Here is an 18,272-nt window from a genome sequence, read left to right as displayed (position 1 = left end):
TTGTCCTGCGGGGGGCCACTGCCATTGTGGAGTGACGTTGCCATGAGGGGGTTTGCTTGGTCCGCAGTGGTGTTTGGGTGGGTGGTGTCTGTCAAGTGGCATCCACATGAATGCCAGGACCCCAACTTTCCCCACAGGACATTGCATTGGAACAAGATGATCGATGTTATTTACTTCACCTGTCAGTGGTTTGAATGTTTTGGCTGGTCGGTGTATGTTGTATGTTTTTTTTAAAAACTGCAGTTGTGGTTTAAAACAGCGGCGACTGTAGGTTACAAATGGCGATCTCCCATGTCCAACTTGTTTGTTTTGTTCACCCTGACCTATTCCCCAGAGTCAATACCAGGGGTCGCGTTAACCGGATATTCTCGGTCATTGACCGTTTTTTTACTACAATGACCGGAAAATCTGAAGGCCGTTGGTCATTTGACCGGTTGCAATTACCACCCCTGCCCGCTTGGCGGCGGAGTGCACAGTCAGTGGTTTAAGTGGCTGCCGTTTTCACACTGCAGAGAAAAAGTCATTCATCTGCTTCATGTAGCGTTGTTAACGTAACAGCCTGGACACACCAGATGTGTTAGTGCCGCAGAAGTCCTGCGAGTATACTCGCAGGCGCTTGACTGTCCACACAGGCAGCGCTTTTCTCCTGCGCTCTCCGTGCCGGTTAAACATCTACTCCACTCGTCTGTTCCCGTCAGTACTCGTTTTTCACTTCAACAGGTCATTTTAAACATGGGTAAGTTCATATTTTAATCATTTTTTATAACGTAATAAGTTAATTACAATTTGTCATTGCATGTCCATGTATTGAGCGTGTTGGATAAACACTGTATGAATAGGGCATATTGTTCTGACCATTTAATTCATGTAGTTATGTCTGTAGGCTCGGTCACACAAAATTAAAATTGTAATGAAGTGATTAGGGTATTGAAAAATGTGTTTGATTATGCACTGTTGTGTTATTTTAAATTATAAACATGGTATTCCCTCACGTTCCTCAGTGCATGCTGTTGTTATTTTATTTTGAAAATTGGCCGGATTCTCTCGTCTTTTCTGTGTCTGACTTCCTGTTTGGTACGATCCGCACTATCCAGCTTGACAGAAGCGCTCGCGGCTCGCATGTAGACCAGACGCCGAACTGAAGCACTGTGGTGTGTGGATGTCTGTTCGTTCTTTTCGTTCATGTCCTTATTAATGCACACTTTATAATTTGCTTGTTGGATTTATTAAAAACGAACGAATGAAAACTAAATGTCTTTGAATATCTTTATTATCATTTAAAAATGAAAATTAAAATGACCGGTAAAGTCTAGCGCAACCTCTGGTCAATACAGAGACGCAATTAAACGTGAATTTGCCCTGGGTAGTTCAAATTGATCCGAAGATGTGTTCGCACAAGTTGAAAGGTTTCAACATGAGCACATAATTTGTGCTTATCTCAAGGCTTAATTAATCTGCTTTCTAAACGAACAAAGATGAGAGGAAAAAGAGAAAGACTGGAGGAAAATAACAGAGAGAAGTTCCTGGTGAGTTCTGACATCAGTCGGAGCCCGAGCTTTCACACAAACTCCTACGTACACATGTTTACATCGTCATGTTTACAGCTAACATCTGTACACTCGGTTTATTAGCCATATCAGGGCAAATAAACACAGTTGTACAGTTTTAGTTTGTGTCTTCACCACAAATCCCCATCGTACCAGCTGTACAGATGTTAGCTGTCGCTGTTAGCTAACTAGCACCATCCACCGCTGTGTGTTTGTGTGACTGCTCAGATTCTGACTGATCTCAACAGATCAGAAAACACAAGTTCTTTTTATCATTTTCCTCCAATTTCTGTTCATACTTGAACTGGATTTATAAAGCCGAGGATAAGTGCTCAATTTCTCCCTTAAGCTGAAACATTTGTGGCTCTCACAGACTCATTTATGCTTTAGCATTCACCACCCAGTGTGATTCTGCATCTTTTCACGTCCACTTGTAACTTTCCATTAACTACTCAATCTCACTGTCTCTGATTTCAGCTTTGCATTCAGTTCGAACACCTTTAGATGGGTTAGAAAAGTTCCTTTTTCCCAGCAGAACACAGTAGTAGATGGATGGACACACTGAACGGCAGGGCGATAGGATGGAGGAGGGGCGTAGAAACAAGGTTAAACTGCAGTCACGGGCTGACCCTGACCTCGACCAGTGCCGTCACATCTGATGACAATCACCAGGTCTTTAGTGCAGAGAGAGATGGAGGGTTGAGAGAAAGAGCAGTGGTGGAAAATGGCGGCTTGATTCAGATGAGACATTAATCAGTGATGACGGACGTTGGGGGTCAAGACCCCTCTTTCTACTGGTCATGTTTCTGTTTGGCTACACAGAGGCTCGCAGGTACAGTAATCGCCCTCTGAGCTGCACATTTAAGCCTGGACAATGTGGACTGAGCAAAGTTTGTGTTTTGTGCCAGCAACACAAAATGTTCACAGAGGCTTAATACATGAGGCACGGATGTGACGTGTCATGAAGGTGGGTCAGAGCGGGTTTGCTACCTGCTGCACAGACGTGTTGTGCTGCATTTATGTATAATATTGCCGTCACAGCAATGTCCTGCCCCAGGATTCAGCAAATGATGACTAAACTAATGTAAACTAAGTAAACACATCATTGATGTAGGAGGCCCTACACATTAACTAAACTAACTATAAAAAATATTAATTGACAAACTTTTTCTACAGCAAAAAAAACTAAAACTACAATAAATCTGACCTTTTACAGCACATCCTTTAACAAAATGTATTAATTTGGCCAATTAATTACAATTAAATTATAATGAAAAATTATATTATCATGAATTGATGCCGTTTTATTGCACCCTTACACCTCATTGGCACAGGACTAGTATCAGTAGGGTACCTCATGTGATTTAGAAATTACCCCCCACATTTGTGTTTTGCGTGGCACATTCACACAGCGTAAGCAAAGTCTTGAAGTCACTCAAATTCACTGACACTGTCCCGTGGATGTGATGTAAAGACTGGACTACCTGTGAAGTACAACGACAGCTTCAAAAACAAGACCACATCAGCTCCTGTTAAGTGTTCCAATCCTGATGAACGCTCATCTGATGTATCTCAGCTCAACTCTTTCTGCACATGGGTCTCAATGCTGTGCAGCGAGATGAGCCCCCTGACTTTGCATCCAAAATGCTGTCAGAACTTTCATTTATGATCGCCACCATAATCTCCATTAAAAACAAAAAAACAAAAATCATTGCAAGAAAACCTCAAAGGACCCCAGATTACCAAGATGCCAGTTTGATTCACATGACTTCTGTGTGTGGTGAAATATGGTAGGTCATTTGCGGTGGAATTTTTACTTGGCAAATTATGGACATGGCAGATTCACATGGGAAAAAGATCAGAGGCAATTGTTGCAATTATTACAAATTAATAGTTAATACTAGTCAAAAATCAGAAATTATTTATTGCTAACTAACTTAGTGCTTACAATGAATTTGACCTGGCGATGATTTTGTGCATGCAGTAAAATAAAAATGTACCTACATATATGTAACATATGACCTACATATGACTTGTTTGGTATCCTCCTAATTTGCTGTTGACATTCCAGGATGGCGTTTCAATGTCTGCTTTTTACACGCAAAATAAACTTCTTTTTTTCACAGGAAATGTACAGTTTCTGCTCGCTAGATGCATTCAATCTTTTTAAAATAAACTTACAATGTCAGTAAACACCTCATATTTACATTTATTTCCTTGTGCAACTAAAGCACATGGCTAGGTTTGAAAAAAACATGGTTTGGCTCAACATTCATGGAGGAAGTGAAGAGTGGGTTCCCAGGTGAAAGTCCTGGGTTTGTTGGACCAATCCGCCTGCCACCTCCCGCCCACTCTTTAGGGGTTCTCCAGCTCCTTATGCTCTTGCCGGTACGTTTCATAACACTGTGAAAGTTGCCTTTGTGTGCTGGTAGCTTATGCAGACATCCACTTAAGTTGCACCAACATTTGATGCCGTAGGTTTGTGGTTGCCGCGTCAACAACTGCCACTGCTCAGTACGTATTATACTGCTGCTAATAGGTGCCTTTGTGCATCAGTATGTAACGCCCAGATCACTGACAAAGTGGTGGTATTTCATGGGTTCAGAATGAGAAGGGGCTGTTCGAAGATGTAGAAATGAAAAAAGACTAAAACTAGTTTAAAATGAACAATAATAAAATCAATAAAATGTGACTAAATCTACACATGAAGTCAAAATCAGGTGCCAAAATAATACTACAGTGGGGATGTATGAAGAAGTTAAGGGAAAAAAGGAATATAAGAAATTACAGAGAACAAGTTAAGAGTACACAGAAAGAATTGTTCCTCCATACCGGTCATTTGAAGTTTGCTCTTTAACACCACATCACTGCTCCCACCCTGCAGCAAAAGGCACACTTTAATAACACCTAAGTGACTCACCCATTAAATTGGTCTGACATCTCTGCTGATCCCGCGTATTCCCAGTTTGGAGGGGGGGTGGGCCAGCTTTCTTTGGACTCTGTAACTCATCACTGGGGCCAGCGATAATACCCCTGAACCTGTGGCTGTCTTGTGCACGGCTTTGGCTCCCATGAAATAGAATCATCACCCCCTGCAACAAAACAAATAAATCCTTCCTCCCAGTCTGTTTTGATATGTAATGAGTCGGTGTTTCACTCTTCTGAGATCTTGTTATGTGGCGTATCAGTGATGTGGCTCTCTGCGGCCGCGGTTCATCTGTCAAACTGGATTTTTCCACCTCAAAATAATGATCCTCTGCTGCACCGAGGGCCCTGCTAAAGTATCTGCTTATTTAAGATGGCTTTGCACCGCTGTTCCATGTAGGTAACACCTGGCCCTCAGGAGTCGTCTGCAGTGGCTTACAAGTGGAGAGGCCCCTGACAGAGATGGAGACACAAACAAGCACAGTATCAAGAGGTGGTGGGGTTTGCGATGTGTGAGTAATGCTATGGTTATTGTCTGTGGATCTCCACCAATGATGGATGTCATAAAAATATATACCATACTTAGCAGCAGTGTTGGGCTCCAACAACCCCAAAGCAGACAGCCATATCTTGTCAGGAGAGACGTTTTAGGGAAGTAAGTGATGGAGTAAGTCAGGCTGCCATTCCTGGATGCTGCTATCTGCATTCATATCTCAGACGTTTCTTTGGCATCAAGAGACATTAAGTCTCTTAATGGCTTTTAGGCTCCTATGTACGTCATTCTGATTTTATTTAAATCCACTGTATATTCTCTGTATATAATGTTTCAGTCAAATTCTCAGAATAAATGTTGCACTGTTTCTGTAAACCACAGATACGTTACATCTGTGTGTTATTATGTAGCAGATGTGTTAAACTTTACATTTCAACAACACTGTGGTTAATGGGTGGTTATGTATAGCTACAAAATGTGATTGATTAAAGGAAGAAAAACAACATGTTTTGACTTAAAATACCAGCACAATCGATGCTGGAAAACACCCAGGTTTGGTGGCACAATTGCAGCTGGAAACACTCAATGCATTGCTAGAAAAAACACCCAGGTTTAGTGACTCAAACACCACTAGAATCGCCCAATACGTAGCTAAAAAACACCCAGGTTTGGTGGCACAGTTGCAGCTGAAAATGCCCTAAGTGATGCTAAAAACACCCAGGTTTAGTGGCACAAACACCACTGGAACCGTCTAATATGTGGCTAAAAAACACCCCGGTTTTGTGGCACAATTGCAGCTGAAAATGCCCAAAGTGGTGCTAAAAACACCCAGGTTTGATGGCACAGTAGCAGCTGGAAACACCCGATGTGTTGCTAAAAAACCCCACCATGGTTTAGTGGCACAAACACCACTGGAACCGTCTAATATGTGGCTAAAAAAGACCCAGGTTTGGTGGCACAAACGCAGCAGGAAATATTAGGGTATGTGGCAAACAAAAAAAAAGTTTATTACAAATGCCAACAGATATGCTGCAATGTTTCGCTAAAAAACACAGAGGTTTGGTGGCACAAACGCCGCTGAAAACACTTCGATGTCCTGCTAATAAGCAATTTATTTTCTTGTTTGTTAGACTCAAACAGTGATCTGCAGGTGTCTTGTCTCAGTGTCAAGCCGTGCACTAAATGTAAAAATGTAACATATGCATGGTTTCCGTCTCAGCAAAGTCTGAAAGGGCTGCAGGTATGAATGTGTGTATTTCCTGCCTACAAATACATCTAAATAGAAAGATGACATGATTCTCCCTCCTTGGCTGATGTACTAATAATGCAAGTGCATGCTACCTTGCAGTATGTGTCAAAAGACATGATTGCCCTTGATCTACATATTATGCTGCATATGATGCTTGATTTTTTTTTAACGTAAGAGACAATATAATTTTCTATTTAAAAAAGGCTGTTCCTTGATAATAGCGTAGCCTTCCACTTAAGATCAAAGTAATATATCTATTACTGTAGAAAAGACGTAAGATTATCTGGCCTATACTGTGTTTGATTACAGCATCTATCAAAGCTCCATACACTGAGTTATAGGCTGGAGAAAAGACATCTGTCCAGTAGATGAAAGGCATATTGCTTTTTTATATTATTGATTCATCATTTCATTCAGGAAATGCAAATATGACAACTTCCATGTTGTAGTAAACCTTTAATCTAGGCTTATTATTTAAGGCATCAGTAGACGATGATAAATCAGTGGATACAGCTGCTTTGTTTTCAGTTTCCTATCATTGTGGACAGTCTTTATCTCCTTATAGTGTCTGCCTTTCCTTCACATACTGTTTCCACTGTGCTTTTAACTCGTCTGTGAACAGCTTTTTGCCTGCGTAGTTTTAGAGAACGGGATGGCATGAGGTCGAGTGTGAGGGCAGGTGAAAACAGTCGGTGCTGTAGTCTTGAGAAACAGCTTGCCCTTGATACCTGGCCTGTTCTTCATTGTACTGTCAGACCCACGGAGGAACCCTCCCCAGTGACCGGGCCGAGTCCGACGTGGCCCACCTCTCCATCCTCCACCTTGCTCTCTGTCGTAATTGAGTGGGGCTTTAAGATTGTTTTCAAAACCCAGTGTGTTCCCAAGATGCAACCTTAAGCCCATCTTAAATAATCAGAACACTGCACAACAGGACGGCTTTTCTCAACCCTAGCAGGTAGCCAAATGCAACGGATCAAGTGAATCGCTGAGAGAGGGAAAGGCCAGTTCATATCTATGGACTTGCTGAGGCTTTAAATAAGAGAAACCTTGTTTGGGGCGATACCTGTCTTTAATATACTCTTATATCTCTATCCACTGCTTTCTCCTCTCCTCGCACTGCTCGTCTTACTCCCTGCTTTGTCCTTTTACAGGGAAATTAAGGAGATGATTGAGCTTCATTAAAGAGGTAAATAAAGAGTGCGTGGCCCCAGTGCTTCAGCCGTGTTGCTAATTGGCACTGCATGTGGGTTTGATGTGGAGCCTTGCAGAAGGGGGAAGACATCAGGGGCGGGCCGAGCTTGTGACCCGGGAGCTCCGCCAACCACCGCGCAGCCCTCTCTCGCTCTGTTCTCCCTGTGATCATGCTGCGGTTCTCTGCATGTTTGTTGGGTTTGCTAAGTCAAGGTCTTCTCATTCATTTTAATGACTCCACTTGGATGTAAAAAATTAATTGATATTCTTGCAAGCAAACACCTTCAGGCTCATTAATCAATGTGTCAGTTTCTCCCTGCCATAAAATGTACTTTACAGGATAATTAATTTCCTAATATCCTCCAGTCATCCTGAGTGCCCTCAACTTAAAATACTTGACATTTAGCCCTTCATATACAGCTCACTGGCTCCAAGAGCTTTTTGTAGTGGAGACTGGAACACAAACTAATGAAGTTAACAGGAAAAAGGCATATATTTTTAAGATGACACCTGGCACAGGCACAAACACCAGCACAGTGTTAATTTCATTGAAAGCAATGTGATTTTTTTTTTGTCTTCCTCCTGTTGTGTAATTTTGCAACATGCCTCCACTGTGCCACCTGCACCGCCGCCAGCCAAGACAGAGCAGCAGCATTACGTCCTGTTTCGAAACAATCTCCTAAACCAAGAAGTTAGTCACTTCATTAAACTTGTTGTTGCCTGGATTATGTTTGAATGTTATTTTCAGGCAACAAAGTGTTATGTTGTTGTACTGTATGGAGGCCGTAGTGCAGAACTCTAACACTGGAGACCAGGCAGTTCACCTCCCAAGGCCTGTGTGTGGTTTGGTTTAGCCAACTAATGAACTTTGGTTTAGGTTAGGAAAAGACTGTGGTTTTGGTTTTGTTAATAAAGTAAACAAGTCAGGTTGGACTTTTTCAGTTTTTAACCAAAAACTATGATCTTTGTCGAATCTTTACCAAGTGCTGTGAGCGCCTTTATATAAACATAGGGCATAGGGCAGGGGTGCTCAAAGTTTTGGTGACTGAGGGCCAATCTGGGAAGCCAGTGTACGGCTGCAAAGGAAAAGTGCAGTTGCAAATTGTTTACCAAAATCACTAACTTTAGCGAACAGCATAAGCATTGATAGCACTGGCAATGACAGAATGTAATTCCATTGACATTCGTGAGGTGTGACCAGTAACTTCCTACAAGTTGTCGTCCCTAACCTTGTTAGATGCTTGTTGGAGGGGCTGCAGTTTGATTCAGTCTCCTAGCAGTGTATTAAATATAAGATGAAATTTTTAAAATGCAGGCATTTCATGTTGTATTCTGGGGCCTCAGGAAATATTTCTGAGGGCCACCATTGGCCCACAGACTGCACTTTGCAATAGTGCTTTATGTTGTGTTCACACCAAACGTGATGCAGAATTTCATGTCGTGTTACTGGTGCAAGTTTGAATGCTAGAATATTTTTTGTTGACTCTCTTCATATACGCAAATAACTCAAATGTTTTCACAACTTACCAGATAACCTGACCTCCTCCCTCACTTTCCTCCAAGTGAGCTCCTTATTCCTGTTTTTTAAAAGTATGATGTGGTGTCATAGAGCTCAGTGTGGCCTCAGACCGACATGATCAGCTTCTCCTCCAATTTTCCAATGAATGAATTCTGACGGTTTGTCCTCCGCATCTTATGTCCCTGATTGGCTATCCCTGCGCGAATCTGTCGCTGAAGTTCTGATTTTTCAATTCTCGCAAATTAGCCAATGACGCGAAATCACCCGGTGGGAATTGTTTTACTTGCGCTCGGTGTCAACACAACATTAGGGGAGACACTAGAGGTGAATAAGGTAGGACTTTTTAGATTAAAAGTTTTCTTAAATGCTATGTTTAAATGTGCTGATGAGGCAAATGTGCACTGATTTTTACACATTTCCAGAACAGAAATTTAAACATTGGATAAAGCCAGGTTTAAAATTCTTGTTTTATTTTGCTGACAAATTAGATTCAGAGTTGTTGTTTTTTATCATTCTAAAAATCCCAAAATCTCAACAGCCATAAAAATCCATTTTAGGGAAGATTTGTAGGAGTAAATTGTGTTATAAATCAGGCTCTGAATGATATATGAACAAAACCCTGGAGACTGAGAACAAACTCATTTTGAGAAAATAGCCTGTAAATATATGTATTGTAAAATCCCACACATTCTTAGACAAAAAAAAAGATGCTACTAGTGAATAGAGTTGGATATTGGGTTTCATGTAAATAAAGATACCTTCATGCATGCCAGAAGTGTGTAATTATAGCATTGTTGCAGGAATTAGTACAGTGTAAATGCTTTACTGTACCTATAGGACATATAATGTATCTGTGTCAATCTGAGGCCACTGACTGTATGAGCGTGCCAGAGCAGACAGGGCTTTTTCACCACTGTTGATTCTTGTTGATGGCTCTGTGGTAAACCTTTTGGAAGGAAAGGCATTTATCTCCTCTCGCTGGTGTAAATGCACTAACTCCAGTGCTTTCTTGTGTCCCACACCACAGCGGACGTCTTGCTGTGAACTTAACGATTCAGCACTCACACATCAGACTGAGAGGCAGGAGAGAACATCGGAATATTTGATTTCTCGTCACGCAACTGAGCATAAGTAACACCCTGGAAAATGTCCAATAAGTGATTTACAGTGTGCCATCCTTACATTGCTCCACTTAATATATTTCACTCAAAGGGTATTAGAGATACATAACAGACAGTTCAGTAATGAGAAATTGCAGCACAGGAGTGCCGAACTAGGTTTGAGATCATGTAGAAACAGTGTCGCTATTTGGCTACATGGTTTTTCCACCTGAGCACTGAAAAGATGATTTTTTTCAACCAGAAAATGGCATTGTGTATCTTGGTCACAATAACATTATTGTTTTGTTATATGTTTATGTTTAAAAAATGCTGTCACAAATCATCAGCCTATAGCATATTCAATTTTTTAAGATAGCAATATCAGTATTTGCCTTAAATGTCTACTATCAGCCAGACTAAAGAGCATTTAGCAGATGAAGAGCCAGACATTTTCTGAGAAGTTGGTGGAGACCCAAACAGAGCTAAAACAAGAGTGAATATTGGACAATATGGAGTGCAGGTTAAACGTTAGCTCAAAGACAGGAGAAGTGGTGAGCCTAGCTTATTTACTGGTTGTATAATGGGCCCCATTCAGACGAACTTTAGCACATGGTCTACATGGCCCAGGTGCATTTATGAAGTATCCAACTCCTCTTTAGCGAGTTTAACCTTGTATGATCTGGCTGCAAAGTACGGTGCAAGGGGCAAAGGGGTTTTATTTAGTCAGTCTCTTAATTAATCATAGGTGTGTTTTCGGTGTAACATAAATTTAACCAATCTGGTTCCCCTTTTCCATCAACATGGAACCAGTCCTGTTGTGGTTCCCGCACTTAATTATGAACCGTTTGGAACATTTCAATCAAAAATAAATTGGCTCTGAACCTGGAAAGTTGTTTCTCAAATGGAACCAGAGAATAGCAGGTTTTCCTTGATCTGAAGTGGGAACTGTTACGACATCGGTAAGCATATTCTAGCCTACATGTTGGAAAGAGAGGATGGAGAAGGCAACAATGGAGAACTCAAGTGAGAAATTGTCAAAGAGCGTGCAGTGGTCACGTTAATAGTTGGTTCATGCTTGCTTTTTGGATAAAAACACATCTGTACTAACAGAACAAAAGTTTGCAGGTTATCAGTGTATCAATAATAATATTGTTGACTTCTGTTGTGAATTGTGCAACACCCTTGATTGTTGACACATCGTTTATTACATTGGTTCCACTAAAGCTGGTGAAGGCTGGTTCGTTAGATAGCACCAAGGTTCCAGGAATCATGAACAGAACCAGTTCAAGAACCAGAGTTACAGTGTAATCTGGTGGGAAAAAAATGGAAAAATGCCTTTGGCATTTTTATTTTTCACGAGAAGCGCCACCTACTGTTCGACCTGTTGACTCCCAATACTCGCGAAACAATAATGAATGATAATGTGCATAAATTTGCATTTTCTTTTGCGCATTTTCATAAAATTGCTTAAAATTTGCGATACATTTGGATGGAAACCCAGCTACTGTCTCTCTAAATGAGGAGTCGGACAACAGCTCTGCAGCTCTGCTGTGATCTCTGCTACGTTCACATTTTAGAGCATGTTGTTGATATTTTCCTTATTTATGATGTATTATTTTATCCACCCACAGCCCATTTGCTCGTCCCTGTGTGTGTAACAAGTGGAGTATATGTGCATTGTGAGCCCGCTTACATAGGCACAATTTATTACCTGAAAAATGTGCCCTTTAAATAGCAGGAAAATACAGCGTCATTCTGACTTTATACCAGGTTTGTGATGGTCTAAAATGGCAATACAGCAACAATACACGTGACCACACCTCATTTAAGGCCTACATGCCCATGGGCGCACAGATGGGAGCAAGTACTTAGACAATGTGGGCGGTTGCTGTGAAAATGACAACTGTGTTGGTCTGAAACTAGCAAGGATAGTCGGGCTGCGCTGTGTGCCGCTTTGTGGCAGGTGTCAGATGGGGCCCATGTCATTAAGCTTCTGTTTATCAAACTCCCTGTACTAAACAGGTGAAATATGATTGACAGGAGAGTGAGGAAGACATCAAGTACAGTCTGTTTAATGCACACACAGTCCAGAGGTTTGATCTAATGAGGCAACGTAGGTAAAAACACCTGTATGGGTGGACTGTGGGTGTGAGGAATCAAACCAAGACGACTCTTGAATATATTTGCAGCTATAGCTCATAGTTATGAATGTTAACAAGACAGTTTTATTAGTTGGAAGGCATGATTTTCACTTTTGACAGAGGCTAACTGTTTTAAGCTAGGCTAAACTTGTGTGGACCTAACTATCTCTGCACTGCACTTGATATCAATCTTCCTGTTTGACTCACGGTAAGACGGCAAAGTGTCCGTCTCTCTTTCTTTCCCCTCTTCGTATCTTATCTGCAAACTTGTTTTAGCCCTCTTGTTTTTAACGCTTTGCTGCCGTAGCATGTTGCTTATAGAGTTCAATAGTTTCTCATTTGCAACAGCAACAGGCTCGCGCTGGTCAAATGGATGTTGTGTCCCACTCAGGGCACGCTGTGGCCTGTTTACTGTACATGTGTGAATGCTCCGGCAGCCCACTCATTGTCTGAAAAGCTCCTATACAGCAGCAAACGCTCGGAAAAATGTCTGCCTCCGAGTAGCACAGACATTTAAGCTAGCTTGTACTGTAACACGTCCTCCTACTCACTCCTCAGAAAAGTCAACTACTGAGCTGTATAGCTCAATGTATGTTGACTTTTTTGCCTTTGCAGATTATGTGCATATATTTCTAACTCTGAGGCATTGCATTTATTATTTAAATCCTTTCTACTATAGCTGCGATACAGTGCTTGTGCAGCAAGAATGTCTTAATATTTCTTGAGTGCATCATCGGCTGAAACTGGCTGTTAGATTCCTGACAGAGTCCAAACAGTTAATCCTCCTTTTAGGTCTGCGTCGTGCATCGTTATACGGTTAAGAGGAATATTTACTAAAGCAATCCGCAGTAAATCCTTGGCTTGGGGCGGCATCACCAGGTTTGTCACCATATGGTGTGAGCCTGCAACCCTCCAGTCATCCACCTAAACTGTGCTGTCAAGCTGCAGCCTTTTAGAAACACAAGAAAGAGTTTACTGATTAACATTTTCAAACTGTGCAGCTCCGAAAATTAGGCCTTGGCTTTATGTACAAAATCTGTTTCTCTTAAATGATTCATGCCCTCCAATATGTTAAGACTGGGAATTATACTTCTGATATTTATTTCATGGTATCATGCCCTTGGAAACAAATACAACTTTATGCTGAGAATGAAATATTAAAAACAGATCTGTAAAATAAATAAGTAGAAAGACCAGTATACATATTTACAAGAGACATGGTGTGATATTTGAAAATAAATGAGGGCTCATCTAGCATACTTAGAAAATGATGTACAATGAGGCAAAAAGTGCTTTGGGATATTTTGATGAAATTATTTATGAGTTTAAATAAATCATCTATTCACCCGAGCTTAAACTATTTATCTAAAATGAATGCACCCTGCATTAGTTTTCATAGCTCAGCATTTAGAGCTGCTTTAAAAGAGGGATAACCAAACTCGCACGGAGAAGCACAGACAATGTCAATACGGCACAACAATAATAATAATCAGGCTTTTTTTTTTCTATGACCACCTCTGACCTGCATGTCACGCATTAAAAACATAATTTCTCTGCAGCTTGTTTTGTGCATTAATCTTAAATATTTCAAGAGTGCTTTTGAGTTTGAGCAGTTTGATTTTCTTGTTTATTTAAATCTCCTCAAAGTGACGTCTTTTGTTTGAATTTAATTTAATCAGGTCAAATGCTTCTAAGCTTATTTTGCAAATGTGTTATCACTGTATTGTAAAGCAGGACAGCAGCCTATATAAAGTACACTGTAACCAATTAAAAAAGGCGAATACTGTGGAAATGGGTGTGCTGATGATGTTATTAGGAACGATAAGGAGGCAGAAAACAGGAGGAATTAATGTAAAGTGGAGGGGAAATAAAGCGATGTGCTGCTTAGTGTGGATATACGGAACCGTCACACTTCTTACAAATAAAAAAACTGTTGCATTTAAAACATTTATCCCATTTTGCTTCAGCGTATTTCACATATCAAAAGGCTGTTTTTGAAAAGCGCTCTGTTTTATAACTGCAGGGTACACTTTGTACGCTTTTTACCCTCACCCCCTTCCCTGGCCTGCCACCCCTCCACTCTTCGTTTCTGAAGAAAGCTAGGTGTTAACACTACAGAAGCAAGAGGAGTAAGAAAAAATCCTGCAGGTACCCTGTGGGTATCTTTCAAATTAATCGTCTGGCTGGTCTGTCTTATGTGCAGTTTTGAAACATTAACAAGACCTTTGAGAGCAGGGGAGAAGGGGAGAGGGAGAGGGAAAGAGAGCAGGACATGGCATGATGGTCTTTAATGTTTTATTGAACAGATACAAATTATTTTGGCCCCGGCCTTCACTGTTTGGTGGAAGTCAGTGAGAAAGCAAGTCAGGGCATGCCATAGGCACTGTGTGGGGACGAAAGAGGAGCAGTGTGTGATTGAGGGTCTGAGGCTTAAAGCCACATTCGTTTTAGTTATTTATTTATTTTCTGAGGAAAACAATGAGAATTTCTTAGAAAAGCAGTGGGTGGAAAGCTCGCTGTAGTTGAGCGTTTGAACGTCTCAGGAGAAGAAACGTGCTTCATATGAGTTGGCCCTGAAATTGGTTTGATCTTGAATATGAGTGTGTGAGGATGATTGGAAAATGCAACATATAGCATCTTTACAACACTTAATAATAATAAATGTGTCATGTTAATGGACACATCTATGATTTGCTGCAGTTATTAGTCAAATGCTGTAAATGTTTGGGATTGACTGCAGCGTTTTAGTTCGTGGATGTAGTAGAGGTGCAGATTACAAATTTCATGACAATATGATTCATCAAATTTTTAGAGAACGATACAGTCTTTGCTTTTTTAATGTAGATTTTGGAAACATATGGAAACACACAAACTGATGGAAACAAATTACAAAATAAACCTACTTGTCCCTGTTACTGTTTCTCCATTTTCTGCTTCTACTTCTACTTCACTACACTTCAGTGGGACATATTGTACTTTTTACCCTACTAAATTTAATATACCGCCTTAAGTACTATTCGGACGGGATTAGTTTTGCATATGGATGTGGACTAATGTCAGTTTACCACAGGATGTCTGTAATATAAATGTCCGATTCGCATGGGACAAGAAATCTCCATAATTCTACCAGAGATGGGAGTGCCCTGGCATCACCTCCCTGTCGGCATGTGCGTGCTACGTTGCTTCCTGTAAGCATCAACTGAAGGATAATAATAATTAATGATTAGCCCAATATGAAATATTGCCCATGATCAGGATTGTGTGTACAGCACTAGGACAGCACTAAAATCCCTGGTAATAATTACTTTACCCCATGTCGCCACGTTGAACTAATCCCGTCCGAATAGGGCTGTAGTTACCTTGCAGGGTTGGATTACTGATGCAAAATATAATCAACAAATAAATTATGAGGAATAAAAATAAATAAACTAGCTCCATCTTTACCACCTGCAACATTAAAAATGAATACATTAATGAATCAGTAAAACAATTCAGTAATATAATACACATCTTTCTGAAATAGGCTGTTCTGCATGATGAGTACTTGTAACAGAGTATTTCTACACTGTGGTATTTCTACTTTAACTCAAGTAAAAGATCTGAGGACTTCTTCCACCACTGACTGTGGGATCAGAGCGATATAATTATCCTTCACATTTATAATGGCAGCACTTAAACCAGTCACTCAAGTGCTGCTTTGAGTGATTGACAGTAGAAATAAAAGCCTTAAGCTGATTAATGTTGAACGCTTTTTTTTTTTAGCCAGTTGTTTGTGGAGGTATTACTGAATATCTGTGAAAACATTTCAATTTGCACATTTGAGACTCAAATAATTTCCTTGCTGTTGCTAAGTCTACTGGGATTTCTCTCATGTTTTGATTTCATTAGATATTTCTCTGCCTGTGGTCAGGAGTTGCTGCCTTGGCTGGCTGGACGATAACGGACATACGACAGAAATTAAATGTTGGTGTTCTGCAAACTGAGGGTATGTTACATTTGTACGTTAATATACAGCAGATATGTTGAAATTCTTTTAGGGCTGCACGATTATGGCAAAATGATAATCACAATTATTTTAAATCGATATTGAGATCACAATTATTCATCATGATTATTCATTGGTTTTAGGGACAATATATTTTTTTGCACTTCCACATTTAAATCAACAGAGCGCAACATTTTTAATTACATGTGTTGCTACCTTCCTGCTAATGTAAAAATATTTGCATCAAAATAACACTTAAAATAAGGCTCTTGTTCACCTGAATTCATCTCTAGAAGCAAAATATAAAAAATATATAAAATTGTAAATCAACAGAAGACTGCTTTCACTTTCACCTTGTGCTACAGTATATTCCTGCTAATTAAAAAAATCCTTTCTCCTAAATATGACTTAAAATAAGGTTCTTCTTCACCTGAATTCAGTGCATCTCCTGTGGATATGTCTCCAACACTGTATTGTTTTTTTTAACGGCATGAAGGTACTGTGATGTGCTGTACAGCGCCGCTTTTGACGCTGGACATGGACACAAATTAACAGTACGGTAATGTTAAAGACATTCTTTTTCTTTACTTTAGTGCATTCATGATACTGCAGTTTTTTAGAGTGTTTTAGATAGTTAAACAAGTCTCATGCACTCTTTGCATATAATTTGTTCTCTCCTATCTGAAATACTTCCAAACAACAGATGATGATGGTTGATTAATGGATGATCTTTAATTAGCTTGTCTGCAGTCCCAGCATTCAGGAAAGTTTTTCACAGGCTGGCGAAGCCTTAGTTTAGGAAGCGCTTGATTTGATGTGCAGCGGAATTTTCTATGAGTGGAACATGCCGTAAAAACGTAAAAATCGCAGCCGATAATGTTCATTTAATTGTGAGATGCCAAAATCCTGATCGTGATTTAAATTTGATTAATTGTGCAGCCCTAGTTTCTTTACATTTCCGCGAAGCTATGATTAACATCTGCTTTTATTTAGGCACGAAAACTATTTGGTTATGAATAGGAAAGACCACATTTTGGCTTAAAATACCCAGTTTCGGTGTCCTGGTCATGGCTGTAAATGCTGCCAATGTTGCGCTAACACCCTATTTTGTTATTGGACTCAAATAGTGGTCTGCAGTTTAACAGCCATCTTGTCGAGGTGCCATGCCATTCACCATCCCCTCAACCTCTTGATGACAAAGTCAGGTCATAAACATCACTTTAGAAACCCATGAAATGTACACATGTACCATATCCTGTTTGCAGAAACAAACTATGCCAGCAATTTCTTCTGGCGACTGGGCTGGGAATACACTATGTAGTCAACGAAAAAGCAGCTGCATTACAATCAAGTGCCAGTTTCAGGGCCTTGTGCACGTTAGCTCACTTCCATGACTTACTTTTGGAGACTTAAAGAAATTATCATGACAGCTGTACGTTCTGCTGTGAAAGTGGAAATGTCTGCCTTACAAAAGGTCTATTAATACCATGAGAAAAGTCTGTGAGTAGCTAATAAATTCACAGAGAAGATGGATAATCAGACCAGGCAGGTTGTGACTGCAGGAGTCGAGGCCTTTTAGATAAACTTCTCAAGTTGATGTTGGGTAGAACTATGCTCAAAGTTTGACAGCTTGGTAAAACTTGTGCAACAAACATGGCAATCTGCCCGTTAGATTTTCTAATTTCTTGTGTGTGGAAATATGCTCTGATGTTGGTGCGAGAGGAAAGGTTAGGCAGTCATAACATTAGTGATTATCCTCTAAGGATGTTAAAGATCCACAGAGGTCAGTCTGGATGTCAGAATATCTGGACCAACTGACCAGCATTGTTACCCTTAGGCCCAGCTCAAAAAACCTTGCACCTTATTGAAAATATTGTTCAGAAAATATATTCCCCAAAGCACCTCAAAAGTATGTACATACAGGTCAGTTTAAGGTGGAACATCCCTTAATGAAGGGATATAAAGCTGTGTAGGCTGCTAAAGAGAGAGGCTGAAGTGAAATGAGAGCAGACCTTGCTGGTAACGCTCCCTCTAAAAGGAAATGACAACAAAGAGAATCACTACCTTGATTTCACTTGTTGTCCTTAGAGTGCAGTCACTATTTATGCATGTTTAACAGAGC

This window comes from Epinephelus fuscoguttatus, linkage group LG10, assembly GCF_011397635.1.
Source record: "Epinephelus fuscoguttatus linkage group LG10, E.fuscoguttatus.final_Chr_v1".
Taxonomy (NCBI): Eukaryota; Metazoa; Chordata; class Actinopteri; order Perciformes; family Serranidae; genus Epinephelus; species Epinephelus fuscoguttatus.
The sequence above is the reverse complement of the archived record's forward strand: the minus strand, read 5'-3'. Positions refer to the sequence as shown.